The sequence below is a fragment of the Eptesicus fuscus genome, chromosome 8, assembly GCF_027574615.1.
Source record: "Eptesicus fuscus isolate TK198812 chromosome 8, DD_ASM_mEF_20220401, whole genome shotgun sequence".
NCBI lineage: Eukaryota > Metazoa > Chordata > Mammalia > Chiroptera > Vespertilionidae > Eptesicus > Eptesicus fuscus.
Window position 1 is genome coordinate 58,145,397 of NC_072480.1, and position 17,744 is coordinate 58,163,140.

Below are 17,744 nucleotides of genomic sequence, written 5' to 3' on the forward strand. Positions count from 1 at the left end.
GAAAGGCTCATCCAAAATAGCTTGCCTCACTCTCATTTCCTCCACTTCAATATTATCACTTTTTTTTTTCCCTAGCTGGTTTGGCTCAGTGGATAGAGCCTTGGTCTGCAGACTGAAGGGTCTTGGGTTTGATTCCGGTCAAGGGCACATGCCCAGGTTGCAGGCTCGATCCCCAGTAGGGGGTGTGCAGGAGGCAGCCGACCAATGATTTTCTCTCATCATTGATGTTTCTATCTCTCTCTCTCCCTCTCCCTTTCTCTTTGAAATCAATAAAAATATATTTTTTAAAAAAAAGATTATCACTTTTGACACATGAAAGCAATGACAGATTATTGTTTGTCAAAAAATATAGATTAAATACATAAAAGCTATTGAAATAATGCATATAAAAATGAGTTTTAGCTGACTGATGTAATTGGGTTCTTGACTTTTCCAGATCCTGCTAAGTGAGGATATAATGTAAACTAATAAAAATTAAGCCTGACTAGCTTTATGAAGCCATATGGCAGGTCATTTTCTTTCTCTGAAAAAAATGTTTATACAGTATATATGAAAAATCAATCAGTTCCAAAAATGGGTTTAGGGTTAGGAATCCACATTAGAACAACTTAAATTCACAAACTATGATAATTTTTTCAAAGTATAAAAGCCATATTTAGGATTCTCCGTAGTCCTTATTTTGGGAATCATGTTCTGTACACTTAAATATTTTGCTAATGCCAAATAGCATCAATTTAATTTCAATCCCTCATAAAGCTATGAAAAAAAAAAATAAAAACACCTGGCAAAGAGGGAAGCAAATCTGGGAAGGCAGTAAAGGGTCATATTAATGAGTTGATGATACTAAAGTCAATAGGATGGATGTATCAAACAGCAGGGTGTTAAAATGGCTTTAGAGTTCATGCAGTTATTGGGGATGCTGCTGTCAGTGTGGAAGGGTGAGGTTTGCTGTTGGAAAAATAACAATGTGAGAAAGGTGGCTCGTGTTTGCTTCCACGCCTGTGCTCAAGGCATTTCTTCTAGTTCAATTCTTTCTTGTCCTACCTGCTGTTTCTTCTTCTCCTTTGAGACATAACTGAAATATTATTTCCTCTTTCCCAATGCCAATACAGATTCCTCCCTCCTTCCTATGTGCTGTCAGAACTGTTCTATAAATATCTATCATAGGTTATATGTGAAGGGCAGGACAGGTAACTTTATAATACACAAAGAACATCATATCAGGGGTCAATAAGTATTTATGGTACTGTATTTGTACTCTTGGATTTTGGTAAGTAGGTATTTTTCAAGTAGAGAATTAGTTTATAACTTAAATATTATCCTAATAATGTCACTTACCATGTACATTTATATGGCAAATATGAAAGCTGAGAAAAATACAAGCATGGTTTTGAACTTTACAGTAAATACATTCACTTAACATGTTGGGCGCCATGTCAAGCACCAGTGACTGACACTATACTTTCCCATCTGGAAGACAAAACAGGCAGGACATTTAACATGTTAAATATTTTGCTAATGCCAAATAACATCAATTAAATTGCAATCCTTCATAAAGCTATGAAAAAACCTGGCAAAACATTTAAGTGAAGTTATATACTTTAACACCAATAATTATGTTTATTTTTCCAACAAGCAAAGAATACTAGTAATTCCAATTCATATATTGAATACTTAATAAGTCATAAAAGCCCTGGCTAGTGTTCTCAGTGGTTAGCACCAAAGGGTCCTGGTTTGATTCCATATCAAGGACATGTACCTGGGTTGCAGGTTCCATCCTTGGCCCCAGTTGGGGCGTGTGCAGGAGGCAACCAGTGGATCATCTCATATGCATGTCTCTCTCAGTCTCTCTCTCTCTCCCCTTCCCTCTTCCTCCTTCCCTTCTACTCTCTCAAAAAAAAAAAAATCAATGGAAAAATAAAATCTTTGGGTGAGGATTAATGACAACAAAAATATCACATAAGAACAAAAAGCTAGAAAAAAAAGAATAGATCAGAACTGAAGTTGAGTATATGTGATTTTGTTTCTATCATCCATTTTCAAGTCTGTCAAACTCATTTTAACATTTCTCATAGTGATATTTTTCTCCACTTTTCAGTCAAGTGGTATAATTTTACAAGTCCCAAGAAATTACTTTGTAACACAGAAATTCAGAAATAAACTGAATTCTTCACCAGTCAGGATTAGGATCATCTGCAAACAAGCAAAAACACCAAATAACAGAAGTTGAAAGAAGACTGAAGTTTCTCTCACATAAAAGGAGAGGAAGGTAAACAACTGAGAGCTGTTATGCTGTCTCAGGGCCACGAGGGAATACCATTTCTTCATTTTTTTCTGTTCTCCCATTCTTAGTGGGTGGCTAGTTTTCAGGGTGCAAAGTATCTGCAGGAGCTTCTGCAGGGTAATACCAAGCAGAGGGAGGGTGAATGAAAGGTCACTCCTTCCAGCACAGTACGTTTCCTGTAAGCAGCCTTTTTACCTCTCACACAACACTTCTCAGCTCTAATTGGCCTGAACATAGACACATGGCCAAACTTGCCTGAATGGAGGGAGAGCTGCTCGCTGTAGCCTCAGATGAAATGAATTTTCTATAACCAAGGAATGCAAGGTCATGGGTGGCATCTAGCAATCTCTACCATTGACTCTTATCATTGCAGATAATTAAATTACCTCTTTTTCCAAGGGGAGACTTTAGTCTAAGTTTTCTGGGATGAAAATTCCTTATCTTTTATTTATGATCTGTCATGATAACACTCTTGAACCTTCAAAGTGATGATGTAAGATGGCCAATACTGAAATCCGCTAATTAAAGTCAGCAAAGAAGAGCCTTGGGGGGAAAAGGACATAAGCAAAGTCAGAAGAGGCTATTAATAATTTAACTGTATCTAATTTATATCCCTTTGTGAATATATGCATAGAAGTCCACATAATATTTGTATTGCGTAAATCAAAGTTTTAAAATCAACTAGGATATTTAATAAACTAAAAGTATAGTAGAAGAAATTTTAAAGGTAGTCGAAATGTTTAGTTTTAGAGAAGAGAAAGTCAAGAGGTGTAGCATAGCTGCAGTCACCTATTTTAAGAGCTTCAAAGAACAGGGACTTGAATTGCCCTATGTGGCCTAAAATGTAGAATGAGACCATTTAGGTAGAAGTTATTAACTCATTCACTTGTTCACTTAATGAGCACCTACTATGTCTCAGGGGCAGTAGTTTTCGTATGTAAATATAACTGTGAATAAGTCACACAAGTTCCCAGTACTCACAGCTCATGTGTTCTATTAAAAGCAGGCCAATACCAAACAAGTAAGTAAACAGAACATTCAGGTAATGCTGTGAAATATGAAGAAAATAAGGAAGGCCTATTAGAGAGAATACTTCATGGAGGAGAAGGTGAACTATTGATAAAGAGTGGTCAGAGAAGTCTGAGGCCAGAAGATGTTCTCTTTATCTCTGCAGCATAACCAACCTCTCAATTATCCTCATATCTTTGTCTATACACTAGTCCTTGTCATCATCATCTGCCACAGGGCTACAGTGGTACTCAAAATTACCTTTTTTAAATGACAGTTGTATCCCTTCCTCCCTTTAAGATGCCCTAATGACTTCATTTTGAAGTTAGAATAAACTCAAAATTATTTAGCAAGACCCATAAGGCTGTTTGTAATGGGTTTCTGCAAAACTTTCTAACTTTATCTCATACTTAAAGGTATTATCCTTTTTATTCTTGGGCTACATGAGCCTTCTCTCTGTATCTACAATACTTCAAGTTCATTCTTAAACCAGAGATTCATGTTTTCTGTTTCCTCCTCCTGGAATTCTTTGTTCCCAGCCCTTCCATGGCTGGTAAGGAATGATGTTCAACCCCTGGAATTTAAACAGAAGCAGGGGGAGTAGTGGGTGTGCAGCCATGCCCTGGAAGGTAGTGTTGTCCCAGTCCACATCTTCAGGGCCTCTTTTACCGATTACTTTAGCCCAGTTGACACTTAGCCACTCTGTCACAGTACCTTTACTCATGTCTCAATAGTACACATCAGTAATTGACATGACCTAATATTTTCCTTTATTCACATATTTGTCTCCCTATTCCATTAGAATATAAATCCTTTTTTAAAAAATATATTTTTTTTATTGATTTCAGAGAGAAAAGGAGAGGGGAGAGAGAGATAGATACATCAATGATGAGGGAATCATTGATTGGCTGCCTCCTGCATGCTCCCCTACTGGGGATCGAGCCCACAACCTAGGCATGTGCCCTTGACTGGAATCAAACCTGGGACCCTTCAATCTGCAGGCTAATGCTTTAACCACTGAGTGAACCAACCATGGCTAGAATATAAATTTTAAAGTGAGGGGAAAATAACTAACTTGGAAACAATTTGCCTGTTTTCTAGAATATTTCTTTACATGTAATGGGCACTCAGATATTTTTTTGATGGCTTACTGACTTTTCCTCAAGGTATCTAGAATATGACTTAAGAAATGTATTGGGGTAATAGAAACATTTCAGTAAGGTAGAGGTCTTTTAGCATCTGTAACTTTTAATCTATTACCTCGGCTTTTGGAAAATTTAAGTACTAATAGAATATAAAATCTTATTTGTTGTATGTACAATTTGATTTCTGTCTCTCCTTAGTGGAACAAAACCTTGTGGCAGGAAATTTAGTCTGCTTTGGTTACTAATAAGATCCCAGGGTCTGGAACAATGAAGTCACTTGGGAAGAGCTCAATTATTACTTAAGGAATAAAAAACACTATGAATGTGCAGACCTATGGATGTGAATTTATATACTAGAGTTCAAAATTGGAAAAGAGATTTATAATATTTCCTTAGGCTTTATTTTTTGACATATCTAGAAAGATGTTCTATCCTTTGTCAATCAATATCTCCTCTTTTGTGAGGTATCTTTACCTCCTTGATATAAGTAGCCTGACTGCATGTTACAGCTGTTCTGATGGAAATACAGATTTGCAATGAGAATTGAGCATTCTCCAAAAATGGCTCAATTTTGAACTTTGCAAAAAATAAAATAAAATAAAGTCTGTTACCAATAGCCCGGTGGTATCGGGGCAGAAGCTGCCACTTGTGTTTCACACTTGCCTTTCAACACTCACTAATTGGATGGTAGACAACTTTTGCATTTAGGTTTCCTTGATAGCATATTCTGGATTATCCAGTGCCCTGCAGGAGGAACTAGCTTTTAACAGACTATAAGATTCAAACTATGTACACTTCTTCCCAGGTGTGAATTCAGTAACTTTGTGTTGGTAGCTTGAAGTTAGTCATGGTGGAATCCGTATACCTTGAAATTCCTAAATGTTACAAATCCAAACTTCTCAGTCTCCTTTACCAACCCACCATTGCGTACATCTGTGTGGATGCTGGGCTTCAGGTGCGCTGCCTCACTCTCAGGCCCTCTGGACCTTTGTTGGTATACAGCATGGGGTACAGAAAAGACTGGAGTTTAGAATCCTATCCCACTGACTTCCTCCCTCCATGACCATGGAGATGAGGGAGCTTCTCTGGACCTCATTTGTAAATGTACTTTTGGGAAGGGAAGGAAGTAATATATGTAATGCCCTAGCATGGTGTCTGGTATATACAAGACCCCAAAAGATAATGTTTCTTTTTAAATGATGTGGTACTAGGAGATACAGAATATAGACTTTCATAAACCTCCTCTATAAGAGTATGCCTAGCAAAATGTATTTGACTACAGCCCCTTAAGTAAACATTTGCAATCCCAATTAGGTGTATTTATTCTGGCTCGTTTTTAAATCATGTGCGATCCAAAGGAAGCTGGCTCCCATCTATTGCACAGTGTTATCTAATAATGCAGAGCAAGGGTAAATGTCGTTAGAAGCAGAAAGAACATCAAACACTAATGTAATGATCTCAAACTGAGTTTATGCATTCAAAAGATAAAATAATTTCTCCAGCATGGCTATATCCTTTAATGTTATGTCTTACCTGAAGAGATAAATTATCGGAGAAAGGGTGGAATTTAAGTAAGTTGGAACATTAAGCAACGATTGATTTAAGGTAGCATTCAAATCTGGATAAGCATTAGTGACATGACTTGATGCTCGTAAACTAGGGTTTGTGAATTTTTATTTTTTTTTAGAATAGAAAGAAAATAAGTCCTGTGCTTTATCCTATATAATAAAAGCCTAATATGCTAAGTGTCTGATCATTCGTCCGACCGTTTGACCAGTTGCTATGATATGCATTGACCACCAGGGGGCAGATGCTCCAACTGGTAGGTTAGCTTGCTACTGAGGTACAGCCGATCAGGACTGGGTGAGACAGGCCAGACACGCCCTGGAGCCCTCCTGCAGTCCCTCCCCGGCCCCAATCCTGCACCAGTGGGGTCACTCTTCCTGGCCTGTGCCCTCTCACAATCCAGGACTCCTCAGGGGATATCAGAGAGCTGGTTTCAGCCTGATCCCTGCAGGCCAGAGCGAGGAACCACACTGGTGCACAAATCCATGCACTGGACCTCTAGTGTTAAATAAAATTATGTTAATTATTATTTGTAAGGCAAGGAGACTAATGATTGGATAACCTATAAATATTTCCAGTAAATTGAAGCTGCTCAATGTGTTGTAATAAATGTGATACATGTGAGAAAGAAGGTCCCTGAGTGGTTACAATGAGACTTTTATTACATACCTATCAAAGTATTAATGATGTATTTCATAGCATTAATATGAAACTACAAAAAAAATTTAGTCTTATTTTTTCTGCTTTTTTATTTAATACTCATTTTGGGAGTGTAAAATGATAGGTGCATTCAATGTATTAGAATGTAATGGAGAAAAATGCACATATAGTCACATAGACTTATAAATACACACATATATATATATATATATATACCTATATTGTGTTAGGTAAAAAAATTACCATTCTATAAAAACAGTTTTAATGAATTTTATTTTCACTGCTAGAGGTTAAAATAAAGTTATAAAATTGACATAAGATGTTATTAAAAGATGAAAAGTAGAATTTGGTTATGCACAGTTGATCAAAAAGGTTTAGAGAAACATTACTCTCAATGTTTATGATATTTATGAAAAAAAGGTTGACAAATGTCATCTTCATTGAGCCTAAATTTTTCCAGTCAATTAATTTTCAATAACCTCCGAAGTACTGCAGACATGAATAAGACAAATTTCTTTACCTCAAGGGTCTGAACTGTATAATGGGCATGTACATATACGTATACATAGAAGCTAAAAGAGAAGTGCAGTGTGACATGGAGAATGCAAGAGTGTAGTGTGAGGGCTGTGGACGTTTAGAGAGCAAAGTGATTTTCTTCTGGCGGAGGAAACCTAGAGTGGTATTTTACTTGGGCCTTTTACAATAGGGAGCATTTTATCACTTTCTAAGAAAGAGAATTTCCCCAGTATAAGAGATTATGTGGGCAAGGCATATGAATAGAGAAAATCAGGACAATTGTATTGAGTCATTTATTTGAACTGAAATGGGAGGGAGTAACAAGGAGAATAATGAAAGATACGTCTTGAGGGATTGTCAAAGGCTCAAATTGTGAACTCTGGAAATTATTACTGGCAATGAGATGCCACTGAAGGCTTTGGAACTTGTCTATATCATGCAAGCTTTAAGAAAGGTTATTCTGCTGCTGATAAACTGGAGGGAGTGAGGATGGTGCAAACTTTACCTAGGGCTCTTTTATTTTTTAAAATATATTTTTATTTCAGAGAGGAAGGGGGAGGGAGAGACAGAGAGAAATATCAATGATGAGAGAGAGTCATTGATTGGCTGCCTCCTGAACTGGGGATCGAGCCCACAACCTGGGCACCTGCCCTTGATCAGAATTGAACCTGGGATCCTTCAGTCTGCAGGTTGACATTCTAGCCACTGAGCCATACCAGCTAAGGCAGGACTCTATTTAAATAGTGTATGGCTAGAAAAAAAAAAAAAAAGGACATATAAAGGAAGATAAGAGGCAATATAGAGATGGAATACAAATAAACAGCTACTCATTCAGGTAAGAAAAGTCACCTGTGTTTAGTGGAGACCAAATGAACTGAAGCTAAAATAGGATTCTGGATGACCACGTGTGATGTTGCTAAGCAGATTTCTTCTTGTGTGCCACAGAAGTAAGCATGGATAAATTGTGAGATTAAATGAAAGGATGTCCATGAAATAGACTCGTTAACTATAATGTTCTAAGGAAATTAGTATTATTATTATTGTGTGTTTTTTAATTTCATGATAACATGGCTGGAAAAATTATAATATTTTATTAAAAGAACAACAATAACCAAAAGAAAAGTTTGGGAGGTTATTAATTAATTTAATTTGGAAAGATCAAGATACTGTGTCAGTTAGGGAGAGTACTAACAGAAAAACAAATTGGTTAGTTCAAGGAGGGTTTTGATTATAAAATGGTCAATTATAAGGGTGTTTACAGGTTATAAAGGAACTGCAAAATATACAATAAGAACAGAGAGCAGCCGAAACCGGTTTGGCTCAGTGGATAGAGCATCGGTCTGCGGACTGAAAGGTCCCAGGTTCGGTTCCGGTCAAGGGCATGTACATTGGTTGTGGGCACATCCCCAGTAGGGGATCGATGTTTTTCTCTCTCATTGATGTTTCTAGCTCTCTATCCCTCTCCCTTCCTCTCTGTAAAAAATCAATAAAATATATTAAAAAAGAAAAAGAAAAAAAAGAACACAGAGAAAAATACTAGCCCAGCTAATTCTACCCCTAAATCTGATTGGATGAAGGGAGAAAGAGATAGAAGAAGAGAGATTTCTGCATAGTTAAATGACCTTGAAAGCAGTATCAGACCACACAGACACACCAAGGCAACAGCATGGGGGAGAGTACTGGGCGAAAACTGTGACACAATTCTCCCTTCCTTTGGTACCCATATGGGATTCTTCATTGGCAGAACTAACTGAAAATCAGAATGAGTTCAGGTAATCCATCCAACCCTGCCTCTTGTGACAGAGAGTAGGACTGCGAACAAACCTGCACAAAGGAAAATACCCAGCACAAATGCCAATAGGGAGATTTCCTAGATGAATAGAAATGAGTCTTTAAACAGATTTAAGAACTTGTGTTAGTGGTACCAACAATTGAATAACTAGTCTCTATTCCCCAGTAAATAACCCATGCATGCTCTAAAAATGATGGAAGCTTCTTTGAAGAACCTCGGGTAATGATAGGTATTCTGCATTTAATGAGATTTATATGGATTCACATTGAAGTGATTTTGAAACTAGGTACTCTTACTCATGTGACCAGGAAAGGGAACAACTTGTACTGGACAAATGGAAAATAATAGATTTTTATGTATTTCACTCTGGGGTACTTCCTGAGGAAAGGAACATATTGATAAAACAGCTGTGACAGCAGGCAAAAAAGTTCTATATTTAATTAGAAAGGTACATCAAATACTTTCTATCTGAATAGTAAACAATAAAGTTGTGATTCTGCATTTAGAAGCCATTTGAATTTGCATGGAGGAACATCTAACCTAAAAACATTGAAATTCTGAGAGGAACCAAGATGGCGGCATAGATAAACACCTGAACTTGCTGTCTCACACAACCACATCAAAACTAAAACTAAAATAAAAAAACGGATATAATCCAGAACAATGGGAAGGCCTGCTGAGTGGAAATTCTACAACAAGAAGGAAAGAGAAAAGCACATCTAGACTGGTAGGAGGTGCAGAGGTGCCAAAGAGAGAAGGTACAGAGATGCGTGGAAACAGGCTGGCAACTGGGTAAGCTGTGGTCTTTTTCAATTGGGAGGGATATACAAACTCCCGACTGCTTTGAATTTCAGTACCGGGTGGACTCTGGGGACCCAGACTCATATGGGGAGAAACTGGACTGTCTGGCATCAGGCCAGAACACAAGGGCAGCTTTCTCTCAGAGATGGTTGCAGCGTTCATTGTTCCTACATGGGGCCGAGGGACACAGAGAACCATGGACCTATCTGGGCCAGGGCCAATGGGCAACCATTGCTGTTTGCACTACCCCGTGATTCCCTGAGACCACACCCCACCCAATTTACAACCCCACCCAAGCTGTGCGCAGAGGCGTTTGCATATGAATGTCCTGGCCTTTTGCAACCTAACCTAACAAACTGCAGCTGGGTCAAAGAACCCCAAAGCTTCCAAAAGAAGGCCTAAGGCTCGTCAGCAGCCTGCATTGCTTCACAGCTGCACCTCATCTGGGCACCTCCAAACCCCAAACTAAGAGGAGGAATCTGCATATCTCTCTGTAGCTTCTTCTGGGTGGCCTCAGGCAGGGGTTGACTTTGCACCTCCTTGGAGATCCAAGAGCCAGTGCACCCAGTGGTCAAAGTGAGACCACACCAGATTACAACTCTTCAGATCCATAAGAGATACACTCAGGGGGCAGACTCAGTGAGCACCAAAGCCCCACTGAAGCAAGTCCTGCCCCATAAGGGTGTTTCCAGCACAGCAGTTCTCCCATTGTAGACACAACTGGTCCTCACAGCCAATTGGTCTGGAGGTCAATTCCTCCCAGTGATACCAATAGCAATCAAGGATTAACTACAACAAGACTGTGCACACAGCCCACAAAGGGGTGTATCAAGAGCGTCCACCTCAGGTGACTGGGGAGGCTGAGCCACTGGGCCCTATAAGACACCTAGCACACAAAGCCACTCTATCAACACGGGGAAGCAGCCAAAATGCAGAGACAAAGAAACATGTCGCAAATGAAAGAAATGGAGGAAAGCAAACTACTGGATATAGAGTTCAAAACCATGGTTATAAGGATACTCAAGAATCTTCTAGAAACCTCAGAGAAATTTAGTGAGACCCTCAAGGATATGAAAAAGGACCAACTAGAAATTAAGCATACACTGAAATAAAGAATAATATACAGATATCCAACAGCAGACTAGAGGATCCCAAGAATCAAGTCAAAGATTTGAAATACAAAGAAGCAAAAAACACCCAACCAGAAAAGCAAAAATAAAAAATAATCCAAAAATATGAAGATAGTGTAAGGAGCCTCAGGGACAACTTCAAGTGTACCAATATCCGAATTATGGGGGTGCCAGAAGAAGAGAGAAGACAAGATATTGAAAACCTATTTGAAGAAATAATGACTGAAAACTTCCCCTACCTGGTGAAAGAAATAGACTTACAAGTCCAGGAAGCGCAGAGAACCCCAAACAAGAGGAATCCAAAGAGGACCACACCAAGACACATCATATTTAAAATGCCAAGGGCAATAGAGAAAGAGAGAATATTAAAAGCAGCAAGAGAAAAACAGTTAGTTACCTACAAGGGGGTACCCATACGACTGTCAGCTGATTTCTCAACAGAAACTATGCAGGCCAGAAAGGAGTGGCAAGAAATATTCAAAGTGATGAATAGGAAGAACCTACAACCAAGATTACTCTACCCAGCAAAGCTATCATTTAGAATTGAAGGTCAAATAAAGAGCTTCACAGATAAGAACAAGCTAAAGGAGTTCATCACCGCCAAACAAGTATTATATGAAATGCTGAAGGGTATTCTTTAAGAAGAAGAAGAAGAAAAAGGTAAAGATAAAAAATTATGAACAACAAAGTAACAACAAATACATATCTATCAATGAGTGAATCTAAAAATCGAGTGAATAAAAAATATGATGAACAGAATAAACTGGTGAATATAATAGAATCAGGGACATAGAAAGGGAGTGGACTGACGATTCTCAGAGGGAAGGGGTATGGGGGGTGCGGGAAGAGACTGGACAAAAATCGAACACCTATGGATGAGGACAATGGGGGGCATAAGGACATGGGGTGGGGTGGGAACTGGGTGGAGGGGTGCTATGGGTAGAAAAAAGAGGAGCAACTGTAATAACCTGAACAGTAAACACTTATTTAAAAAAATAATAAATGAATGTTTTAAAGAAGTAAAAAATCATTGAAATTCTTTCAGGTTTTGGATCAGGATAACTTTGTCTCCTACAAATCTATGATTTAGACACATAAGCTTGAAAAATGAGTGATATTTTTCATATTTATGTATCTAAAAATAAGGATATATGAATGTAAAATATCATGATATCCAGGCCCCATCTTAAGGAACAAAAAACAGTTGCTCAGGCAGATGTTTTCTTTATGCAATCACTACTAGTCCTGAATTTCTCTGTTAGATCTTAGTCGATTTTGAAATATTAGCATAGAGATAAATTTCAGCATAACACAGCTGGGTCCCTTGGCTTCCAGACATTTGGAACTCTCACAATATTTGGTTTCTTTCAGTATTGTCATTATTTCCCTTATTTATCTTTTAATGCTGTCTCTAGTTCTATTCCAAGGGTTTTTCACATCTTTGCTAATCTCAAAAAATATGAGTTCATAGTGTTTAGAAAGAAGGGGAAAATTCTTTAATTTTCTTTGCATACCTCTATGCAAAGGGATCTCTTCAAAATCATTTAGGATGAAAATGACTAAGATTTAATATTCTGAATCAATGATTTTCTATGGTAGGTCAGACAATATTAATGAAACTAATGTATATTTTACTTTTTCTAAGATGCTATAATTCCCACACATATAATTCCTTATATATTCTTGAAAAGGCTTAATTTATATGTAAGACCAGTTGATTTTAAAAATATAGAGATATAAATATATTTATAAAGGCTTAATTTATTTGTAGAACCAGTTAATTTTGAAAATATAAAGATATACATTTATATATTTTTGTACTGTAGTTTCTGTCAATTTAAAGTCACTCAAAGATGGTATATTCTATTTAGTGTGATATGTCCATACGTGTGGGTGTATAATATTGCACATAGCATCTCACCTCAAATATTCATAAGGACTCTGTAGCATAGACACACTTTATATATATAACAGAAAAAAAGAAAATGAAAATCAGATAGGTTAAGTTATTTGGCCAAATCTCACAATGGTTTCATTACTTTTAAATCCAGAACATTGTCAGCGGTTACCTAGAGTTAGCAATATTTGAGAGAGAGCCCCTGGTACTTGCTATAGCTATGGGTGAAATGTAGTTCCATTTACATTATAGCATTATTTTTCTTTTATTTCTAACTCATTATTTTCAAGCTTTTGTTTTACTTTGCACCTTTAAAATTTAACATTCCTAATTTTAATCTATTTGTTGTCTATTGATGAAGAAATGTACTATTAAAACCTTTACCTAGGTCATTATAAATCCCTGCCAACTACTAAACATCTTATAGTTTCTCCTATTTAGTTTTCCTATAGTAAAATCAATCATCTTATAGTTTCTCCTATTTAGAAAAAGACATTGCTACATTATTTTCCCTAGTTTTGAAAATATAGAATAAAATTTGCCTTTTTTGTAATTTTCTTTTGCATTAATAATTTTTCATTTAAGAATCATATTAGAAAGAAAATAGTTGCTAAATACCCTTAAGAAAGTAAGAACACACAGCAGTAATTAAATTTGCTCAGCTGGAACCAGGTATTTAATTTCAGGTAAGTACTTGAAAAGTATCAAAACAAAGCCAAAAAATATTTGAAGTGAACCATCTGCTAAGAAGTATCTGGAAGTAGTTTTAAAATTTTGCTAAATTGAAATTTGATTTTATATCAAAGCAAAGCAAGTGCATTCTTCAAATACTGTGAATACACCCCACTACTTGAAAGGAAAATATGGGATCTGCCTAATATTTTGCATTTTTGTTATTAGGAAATATTTTGCTGTTTATAGAAACAGCTGTATGACTACCATATTCTGTGATTCTTAGGATATTATGAAAAAAAATATTGAGAGATTTTAAATATTTTCACTTATCACCATAATAAAAATACAAAATTATATGAAGTTCCTATTATGTACAATTTCCAGATAAATGTCTGTACCCAGTGATTACACATAGTCATAGCTTTTAAGCTAGCAGAAGAGACTTCTAATCAAATATTCATAAGGACTCTGTAGCATAGACACACTTTATATATATAACAGAAAAAAAGTTTTTTTTTTTTTTAAGAATCATTTGAGCTGTGGAGCATAAGCTAAGTGAATTTGTCTTTTAATAGTAATTCCCCCAAAGTAATACAAAATTTTATTTAAAAGGTATAATAAAATGTAACTTATTTTGGGTTTGTTTTTATGTAATCTAGTTATTATGGTTGTCTAAAAGAAAAAAAATTGACTGATTTTTTAATATATATATATACATATACATATATATATATATATATATATATATATATATATTTTTATTTATTTCAGAGAGAATATGAGAGGGATGAGAGAAACATCAATGATGAGAGAGAATCATTGACTGGCTGCCTCCTGCATGTTCCCTACTGGAGATCAAGCCCACAACCCAGGCATGTGTCTTTGACCAGAATTGAACCTGGAACCCTTCAGTTCGCAGGCCGAAGCTCTATCCACTGAGCCAAACCAGCTAGGACTTTCACAGTTTTTGATTCCTAAATGCAAAGGCTTCTTTCCATAATAACTTTTTGTGGAAAAGATAAGATTTCATTTATAAGATTTTCATGCAAAGCTATTTTTAAAAATAGGGGTACATCCCTTAACAGTGCCAGAACATGTTAATTCCAATGTTGGTTAGGTTAAATCTAGCAGGTACTTTCTAACCTAAAACTCGACCCGAGATCCAGTTCTTCTGTGGGCTTGTAAATAATCACAGCTACAATACTTGCTATAATTATTGTTACTTGGGGTAGCCTTTGGATAGTTTGTGGGATGCTTTATCAACATCGACACATTCCAATAATTAACCTTATTGAGAAGTATGTGTAATTGTTTTCTAATCAATGCATTACTATTAATAAAACAACATCCCACTCAAAGCGGTACAAGTATACTATTCTGTTTTAAGATAATTTGTCTGTTTATTTTCAGCAATTATGTTTGCAGAATACATCCTGGATATGTAGAACATATGACATTTCCATCTAAATCTAAATTCAATTTCATTTCAATCTCCCATTTTTATTTTTGGTGGGAACCCCGCTTATAATTGTCACATGCATGGGTAGGATCCCTAGGCATGGCTAGTGATCAGGGCCGATCTGTAGGGTGACTGGCAAGATAATTGGGGGCTCCCCACTGACACCCATCATGGCCAGCCTGGGGCCTGCAGGCTGGGGGAAGTTCCTGGGTTGAGCATCTGCCTCCTGGTGGTCAGTGCACATCATAGTGACCAGTCGTTCTGCCATTCGGTTGATTTGCATTTTAGGCTTTTATCCTGTACTAGAGGCCTGGTGCATGAAAATTCATGCATTGGAAGGGGGTTCCCTCAGCCCGGCCTGCCCCCTCTCACAGTCCTGGAGCCCTCAGGGGCAGGAGATGACCTGGCGATCAGGGGAAGGATATGCCCCCATCACACCTCTGCTGCTGCCACTGTCAGCTGTGTAAGCCTTGGCCGGCCCTGGTTACCTGAGCCTCGGGCAGCCCTGGGCAGCCAGGCAGCCGCCATCCAAGGCTTGCCTGCACCTTGGGCCGGCCATGGGCATCTGGGGGGCTGAGGGGACTGAGGGGACTGGGGGACTCCAGAGGCAGGTGCATGGAGCGGCCGGACCCACCTAGGGGCGGGCCTGGCCGTGCTATGTGCCTGCTGCCCCAGCAGGGCTGAGGGGACTGGGCGCTGCCATCTTGTGGCTGCGGGCACTGCCATCTTGGAGGGCATGGCAGTCAATTAGCATATTCCCTCCTTATTGGCTGCAGGCCCCGCCATCTTTGTGAGGGTGTGGCGGTCAATTGGCATATTCCCTCTTTATTAGATAGGATAATGAAAGCCTAATATGCAAATCAACTGAATGATGGAATGACCGGTCACTATGACATGCACTGACCACCAGGGGGCAGATGCTCAATGCAGGAGCTGCCCCCAGCCCGCAGGCCCCAGGCCAGCCAAGGCAGGTGTGATCAGGGGCCCCCCAATTGCCCTGCCAGTCACCCCACAGATTGGCCCTGATCACCATCCAGGCCTAGGGACCCTATGTTTGTATAGATTCCATGCACCGGGCCTCTAGTTATATATGATTATCTTTAGAATAACCATTTCATCATATTTGGTTGGTTTTATTCTCCCTTCTGTTTTGAGTTCTTTATGTCTGTATGTGACTGAACTTTGGAAAACAGGCCAAACCCATTGCAATAGCAACTTCCCTCTAGGACACAGCCAGAGCAGCTAAACTGCATGTTCCTCTCCCTCTAGATTTTCATACATGAGTCAGCCTTGTCTACCACTAAGACTGAGATTCACATCAAGTTTTTTTAAATATCCAGTTGAAGTCTAACTGAAATTGGAACAGAGATGGCTCCTGGCCATTCTTCTACCTTAGGAGCAGACAGAATGAAAAGAACATAACAGCTTTCCCCAGAAACTCTTTTCAGAAATTCCCAAACTCTATCACAATTCAATGTGGATGAGTTTCCTAAATCATTCCTAAGCCCCTTCTTGGAAACTGTGCAATGTGGCTTATCTAACTTTTTTTTTTTTTTTTGGAAGGTAGCTTCTATTGTCTGACAGGTTTGGCTCAGTGGATAGAGCAGGCGTCCTCAAACTACGGCCCGCGGGCCACTTGCGGGTGTTTTTGCCGTTTTGTTTTTTTACTTCAAAATAAGATATGTGCAGTATGCACAGGAATTTGTTCATAGTTTTTTTTTAAACTATAGTCCGGCCCTCCAACGGTCTGAGGGACAGTGAACTGGCCCCCTGTTCAAAAAGTTTGAGGACCCCTGGGATACAGCGTCGGCCTGGGGACTGAAAGGTAACCGGTTCAATTCCGGTCAAGGGCATGTACCTTGGTTGCGGGCACATCCCCAATAGGGGGTGTGCAGAAGGCAGCTGATCGATGTTTCTCTCTCATTGATGTTTCTAACTCTCTATCTCTTTCCCTTCCTCTCTGTAAAAAAATCAATAAAATATATTTTAAAAAGAAAAGAAAAGAAAATGAGGCCGGGAGAATCCTACTTCAAGATCTGTGTCCTAAGATACTATCATGACATGACAGCACAGAGAAAAAACAGTTCTCTGTGCTGTTCTGTAAGTTCTCAACAGGCCCTGATCATCTAAGCAAGCCTCTGGGTAGCACCCTCCCCTGGGTCTGTGCTCCCTGACTTGCATGCCATTCTTTCCTTCCACTCCATCCTAAACCAAAGCCTCTCCTGCTTTAACATTTCTCTTGCCATATCTGCAACTCCCTACTGCATTTTCAAAAATTTCAAAGTAACGACACATAAGCCATAAGAAATTGGTGGAATAGATTTGACCACTATGATTGAGTTTCTTTTTCTCTCATTTTTTTTCTATCTGTTCTTAACAGTCTTATATTTTCTAATCTATTATGTGACATCAGTCTTAATTCATATCTTATTACTTGATTAAATTAACCAGCTCTCTTAAAATCAGATGTTTGAATTACTAGTAAAAGCTAAATGTTTAATAATCCTTAGGACCTCAAATTTTAGTGGTTATGGTAGTAGAAATAACAATAATTACTGGGAATTACACATTATATGAATTTTCCAAAACTAAGAGCTCAAGTATTTTTATTAAATATTTTGTATTGATTTTAAAGAGAGAGGAAAGGAGGGGGGGAGAGAAAGAGAGAAACATTGATTTGCGAGAGAAACATAAATTGGCTGCCTGCTGGACACCTGCTACTGAGGATTGAGCACATAACCCAGCATGTGCCCTGACCCAGAATCAAACAGGCACCTTTTGGTGCATGGGACTATGCTCAGCCAACTGCGA

The 17,744-nt window shown here is 38.2% G+C and overlaps 1 protein-coding gene across 1 annotated transcript in view; it reads left to right on the forward strand.

The window, feature by feature from the left end:
• Window positions 1-17,744, forward strand: part of GPC5 (glypican 5) — a 1,351,161-nt gene that overhangs the window by 781,902 nt on the left and 551,515 nt on the right. The gene's annotated exons all lie outside the window — the stretch shown is intronic.